We start from the raw sequence: 6,957 nt of genomic DNA, 5'->3' as shown, positions 1-6,957 counted from the left end.
AGCACAGCCGAACAGCAGTGTCGAGATTTGCAATAGGGTTTGCTGAAATGACTGGACTTCGATTTAACAGCATTGCTGGATCATTTTGCTGGATATTTTTTTAAAATTTATAATTCTTTTAAGTTTAAAAGAAGGTACTTTTAAGAAAGCAAATATTGCAGGCATTTCAAAATATCCATGACAGGACTTAGTTCAAGCAAAGAAAACAATGTCAAAGGGTCCTTAAATAATCTCATTTAATATGTTCTACAATACACACTATTATTTTACATTTTGATTTGCTATATGTTCAATTGAAATGTGCTATGAATTTATGCTAGGCTTCCCTTTCCTGCTACTGAACAACTGTGTTAGATTCAGTTTTTAGAATTCCTAGCTAGCTACATAATCAAAGAAAATTACAGTCTAAATACATCTGGACAGCATCAGATTAGATAATGTCAGTATCTACTTTTTTCAGAAGAAATTCATAGCTAGCCAGGGCTTTTGAGCACATAAATAAGCCTTATGAAATGCACTTGAACTTAGCTGCAAGTGAAGGTACACAAGATTGCTGGCTTCTGGTACCAGCGATAATCGCAGAAGTAAAACTGGATTATGCAAAGAAACCTAATGACACTGTTGCGATGTTTTTCTGGATCGGACTCAATAAATCATTAGAGAATTAAGAGTTCAAATACAACTCTTTTTATTTACATAAAGGCATTCTATATTCACTGAATATTCACAGATAGAAGCAGGGAAACTGTGGAGGGTAGCTCCTTATATACACAGGGGGTGGAGTCATGAGAATGAGTGATGAGTCATGAATACATTAGGAATCAAAGAATGAATTAACCCTTGATGTTCTTATATACACTATTTACACATTAGAGAATAAGGCATTTACATCTAACAAATCCCCCTCTAAATGCCGATTATTTACACAACACCAATTACATTCAGATTCGGGACAATACAATACATACAATTTGGAAGTTAAATATTTATGTTGTTTGAATGGTAAAGGCTTTGTTAAAATGTCAGCTATCTGTTCCGAAGTATCACAATGCACAGCTTTTATAAAACCGTCTTGAGATAATTGTCTTACATGTTTAAACTTTATATCTATATGTCTGGACCTTTGTCCAATAGCATCAGATCTGGAGATTTCAATGGCTGCTTTGTTATCCTCATTTATGATAAAAGGTAAAATAGGTTTCTTCCAAACTTCTGAAATTAAGTCATTAAACCACACAAGGTTATTTGCAGATTTGGATAAACAGACATATTCTGCTTCTGTAGTTGAAGTAGCTACCAGTTCTTGTTTGCCGGTATACCAATAAATTGGACAATCATTTAAAAAGAAAATATAACCTGATGTACTTTTTCTGCAAGATGTGTCTCCTGCCCAATCCGCATCTGCATAACATATGAGTCTTGGTTCCTTGTTGCCATTTGGTTCTAATATAAGGCAAAAATCTAAAGTACCTTTCAGGTACCTCAAAATCCTTTTGACAGCTTCCCAATGGTACATTGTTGGTTTACTGACATATCTGGAAAGTAAATTAAGTGGTAAGGCTATATCTGGCCTAGTCCAATTAGATATATAAAGAAGTGAACCTATGATTGATCTATAAAATGTGTTATCCTTAAATTCAGGAGATGATTCATCAGTATTTCTGAGAAAGTCAGTTTGCATGGGGGTATCACATGTTTTAGCATTGTTCAAATTACATTTGTTTAGAAGTTCTACAATTTTATCCTTTTGAGTAAGCTGGAACCCTTTTTTTGTTTTACTGATCTGTACACCAAGATACTTATTTACCTTACCTAAAGATTTTAGTGAAAAATGTTCATTCAGCTTGTTCACAAAAATTTCTCTTCTTCCTTTATGTTTTCCAATATATAAAATATCGTCTACATAAATCAATACAAACTCAATACAGTCATCATTCTTTTTGACAAAAAAACAATTATCAGCAGATGTGGTGTTAAAATCCATAGTCTTGAGCACCTTTACCAAACAATCATACCATCTTTTACCGGATTGTTTCAATCCATATAAGCTTTTGTTTAACAACCAAGTTTCATTTTTATTTGTGTATTGGCTGTGAGGGGCCCTTACATAGATTTCTTTATCTAACTCTGCGTGTAGGTACGCAGTCTGTATATCATATTGAAATACATCAAGGTTAAGTGCTGATGCTACCACCAAAGCTGTTTTGACACTCTCTGTCCTCACAGTAGGGGAATATGTGTCTGTGTAGTCCTCTGGATATTTTTGTGCGTAACCTTGGGCAACTAATCTAGCTTTGTACAGGTTATTGCCTCCTTCCAAATTTTTAATTTTATATATCCACCTGGTACCAATAATAGTTTTGTCCTTAGGTGCAGTTGTGGGAGTAAACACATTTAATCCTTTCAAACTTTCCATTTCCTTTTTCATGGCTAGTTCCCATTTCTCTTTTTCTTCGCGAGGAAGTTTCAGTACTTCTTCGTACGTATTAGGTGTTATTGGTTCACTATTTACATTCATTACGTAATCTTTATATTTATCTGGCATCTTGTTCCTGTTATTCCTAATTGTTCTTTCTGGTTTACTATTGTTGTCATGCATATATCTTGCCTCCTTTTTTGTTAGTGTATCAGTTTTTATTTTGTACTGGCTATTTGTCCAGGTTTTGGTCTTGTTTTCATGTTTGTTGATATTTTGTTTATCTACAGTTCCTTCCTTATGATATTTTGTTTCTATGTGTTTATTTGGGAATATTTCATTTAAATGTAATTTAGACCAGTTGGCCTGTTCATGGAACACGGCTGTTCTGGAAACTATAAATTTATTATTGCCATCAATGAATCTATATCCTTTTGTACCAGTTTCATATCCCATGAACCTAAGTCTTCTGGATACATTTTCTCCCTTTCTTCTCAATTGTTTGGGTATGTGTACGTCTGCAGTGACTCCAAAAATATGCATATGTGCCAATTTTGGTTTTCTATTATACATCACTTCGTATGGTGTTTTATTTATAATACTGGACCAGGTCCTATTTTGTGTATAATTTGAATAGTGTAATGCCTCTGACCAAAATTGTTTACTTAAGCCAGCATCCTCTAATGTACATCTAATCATAGTTTGTAGTGTGGAATTTTTCCTTTCTACAATTCCGTTCTGGAACGCAGAAAATGGACTGGAAGTGTAATGTAGCATTCCTCTATCCTTTAGCCATTGAGAGAATTCTTTAGACATGAATTCACATCCTCTATCTGTCATAATTTGCTTTATTCTAATATTATGTTGTGTCTCTATGCGTTTATAAAATTCCTTGAATTTTTGAAAAGTCTCATCTTTATGTTTCAATGTGTAAACAAAACCATAACGGCTATAATCATCCACTATTGTTAGAAAATAATGTTTTCTATATGTGATTGATGGAGTAAGTGGTCCTACTAGGTCCATGTGTACTAAGTCAAAAATTTTGTTAGTTGATCTGGCAGATTTTTTTGGTCTGGGGCTAGTTTTTAGTTTTGTAGACTTACATACTGAGCATTCCAAATAGTTTTCACAATTTTTTATTTTGACACCTTCTGCGTGTTCAGTCATTTTTTGTACTACAGGAAAGCTGGCATGGCCTAACTTCCTATGTAAGATGTGAGCACACTCATCATGGATTGGTTTACCTATCTTTGGTTTTTTTATGTTGGGTGCATCATTCTGATCATGTGATATCATACAATCATCATTGTCACTATTGCTAACATTTTCATCATCTATTTCTATACATTCTTCAACATTTGAATCAATATTGTGTAGCCATTCTTCTTTTGTTATGAGGTAGGGCAAGCCCCCTTTAATTATCACAGTACCTATTTTACTTTTGTTTTTCTCTAGGATTGCTTCTCCCTTTGAGAAAGTTATATTAATACCAGAGTCCCTACTTAGTTTTATGGCACTCAATATGTTATGAGGTATTTCGGGTATTAACAATACCCCCTCTATTTTCCCTAAACCAGACAAAATTACATTCCCTCTGCCTAGTACTTGAACCTTTTCTTGATTGGCTACTTTTATTACAAACTTATCTTCTGTAAAAGAAGACAATATATCTTTATTGTTAGTGGTATGGTTTGTAGCTCCAGAATCGATGAGCCAATTATTATTTTCACTTTGCTGGGGTTTTGTATTGTCATGTTTATTTAGTCCATTCAGTGAACCAGATTTTTTATCTCTTGAGCTTTCTCTGCCCCCTCTATTTTCTCTATGATTTGGTGGACTCCTATATCTATGCCTTTCTATAGAAGGCTGTCTATGATTGTGTCTGTTCATGTATTCTGGTCTGTGCCTTTCTTTTGAAAATCTGGGGCAATCTCTTCTATTATGTTCTTTGGACCCACAATTATGGCATCTATATGTTTCATTATATTTTTCTTGGAAAGCTACTTTCCTAACAGGTCTATGTTCTGTGTGATTGTTAGATCGATTTTTTCTCGAATTGTCTTCAGCTATCAATTTGTTGGATAGACTTTCTATGGATAAATATCCTAAGTTAATGGTATCAAGATGTGACATGAAATTGTCCCATGATGAGTCAAGTGAGTTAATAATAACACTTTTCATTGTTTGGTCTGAAATAACTTCTCCCCTTAAATGCAGTTCAGCCCTTATTTTGTTTAAACATATTAAATGCTCACTTATAGAAACCCCTGGTTTTACTCTAGATGAAAAGAATTCTTTGGACATTCTTGTTGTAGTGGCTACACTGTCGCTGTGGAACAAATTAAACATACATTGAATAATTTCTGAAACAGTCAGATTTGATTTGATGCTATAATACATTGCAGGAGATATACTGGCTATTATTAGAAAAAAGGCTCTATGGTGTAATCTATCTATTTTTAAAGTCCAAGGTCTTCTTGGAGGATTAGTGATAAAAAATAATAAGTTCTCTTTCATGAAAATAACCTGAAGCTGCTGATACCATTCTTGTAGATTAATACCATCAACCCTTAACTTTGGGAAGTCACTAGGCAAGTTTCCTATATTACTTTGGCCGTTACTTACAACTTGAGGCAGTTCGTGGTCTTGCAAATGCAGAAAATTGCAGAATGGTGTAGGGATGTCAGCAACGAGTCTGTGTGGTTCCCTCATGAGTTCGAATCTTCCCGGGTTGTTTTCTTGACTTCGCGCATGCGCGTTGCTCATTCTTTCTTTGTCTCCGTCGTGGAAGGTTCTCTCCACCGCCGCTTGCTCGCTCGTCTCCTCTTCGGATGAGTCGGTTTCTGGCTCGGTCTTTGGGGTCCTGGTGACGACGGCTGTTCTTTTCTTTCTCTTGTGAGCGATGTCGCTTGCTTCTGTCCTTGGTGTAGGTCGGAATCGGCAAGGTTCTCTGGGCTCTGGTGTCGTCGCTCTTGAAGTTGGGGTGTAGGCGTGCAGGTCCCGAGGCATTGGTTCGTTCGCTTGCTTCTTCGGCGATTCCCTGGTGATTTTTAGTTTTGGCCCAAATATATTAAAGAGTGTTTTTATTGCTGATTCTATTTGTATCTCTGTTGGTGTTTCTTCAATTTCCGTGTCTGATTCTTCTGAGTTATAAAGTCTTTCCTTTTCGTTTTCAGCATCGAGAGGATCTTTTCGCGCCAGAGATTTTGAATTTTGTCCTTTGATTGGTTCAGTTTCGCTCATCTTGGAAGTCTGTTGAGAACAAGATGGCTGCCATTCAAAATTTTGCGCGGGATCAGTGTTTCTCTCTTTCGTTGTAATTTTATTTGTAGGTAAATCGCTCACCGTTTTCGAGTCCTTATTTTCATTTGCGTGAATTTCTTTTCCTTTTGTCATTCCTTCGCTTTTTATGACGTTTTTGATTTTTGCTTTGAGTCTTAGCAGTTTTAATATCTCAGACCCGAGAGGACTGCTTTTCAATTCCTTTTCTTTTTGTTCATCTATTATTTCTTGATCTTCTTCCATCTCTTTGCTGTATGCCCTGGTGTTGGGCCTATCTCTTTTATACATGTTTAAGTTTTTATTGAGTCAATCAAACCATCCTCTGCTACCAGATTGTTGCGATGTTTTTCTGGATCGGACTCAATAAATCATTAGAGAATTAAGAGTTCAAATACAACTCTTTTTATTTACATAAAGGCATTCTATATTCACTGAATATTCACAGATAGAAGCAGGGAAACTGTGGAGGGTAGCTCCTTATATACACAGGGGGTGGAGTCATGAGAATGAGTGATGAGTCATGAATACATTAGGAATCAAAGAATGAATTAACCCTTGATGTTCTTATATACACTATTTACACATTAGAGAATAAGGCATTTACATCTAACAGACACTAATAGATAGGAATGTGAGCCCCCTGCATTAGTTCTATGAGGACCCAGTTTGTGGGGGCAATAAGCTGATTTTGTATAAATATACAAAAGTACGAAGGCTATTGCTTAACGCATTGTAAGCCGCCTTGAGTCTCTGGAGAAGGGCGGCATATAAATCAAATTTAAAAAAAAAAAAAAAGATTCATTTAACAACAGTGTTCCTAACAACTGCAGGGACTCAGTTAACAAATTAAGTTTAAGTTTATTAGATTTCTATACCGCCCTTCTCCCGAAGGACTCAGGGCGGTGTACAGCCATATTAAAACACATAGATTTATAAAATTTAAAACCAAATTAAAATCAGTATATAAAATTGGCCTGCAAATTTTAAACACACATACACCCATATTAGGCCAGTCCGGCTTGCTGGAACAGGAAGGTCTTAAGGGCGCGGCGAAAAGTACGCAAATAATAATTCCTTGCTTAGAAGATTTTGTTACTTCTAAAAGTCAGTCAATTAGAAAACTCAACTTTCATTTAGACTGTACATTTGACACATAGCCAAACTGTGTTTGATCTTCGAAGAGTTGAAGGTGAAAGTTTGACAGGCTGCCAGCCAACAAATCTATTTCTATTGTCATTCTAAAGGGGGAACGAGGC

The sequence above is a fragment of the Pantherophis guttatus genome, chromosome 2 (genome assembly GCF_059756535.1).
Source record: "Pantherophis guttatus breed Tessera chromosome 2, ASM5975653v1, whole genome shotgun sequence".
Taxonomy (NCBI): Eukaryota; Metazoa; Chordata; class Lepidosauria; order Squamata; family Colubridae; genus Pantherophis; species Pantherophis guttatus.
The sequence above is the reverse complement of the archived record's forward strand: the minus strand, read 5'-3'. Positions refer to the sequence as shown.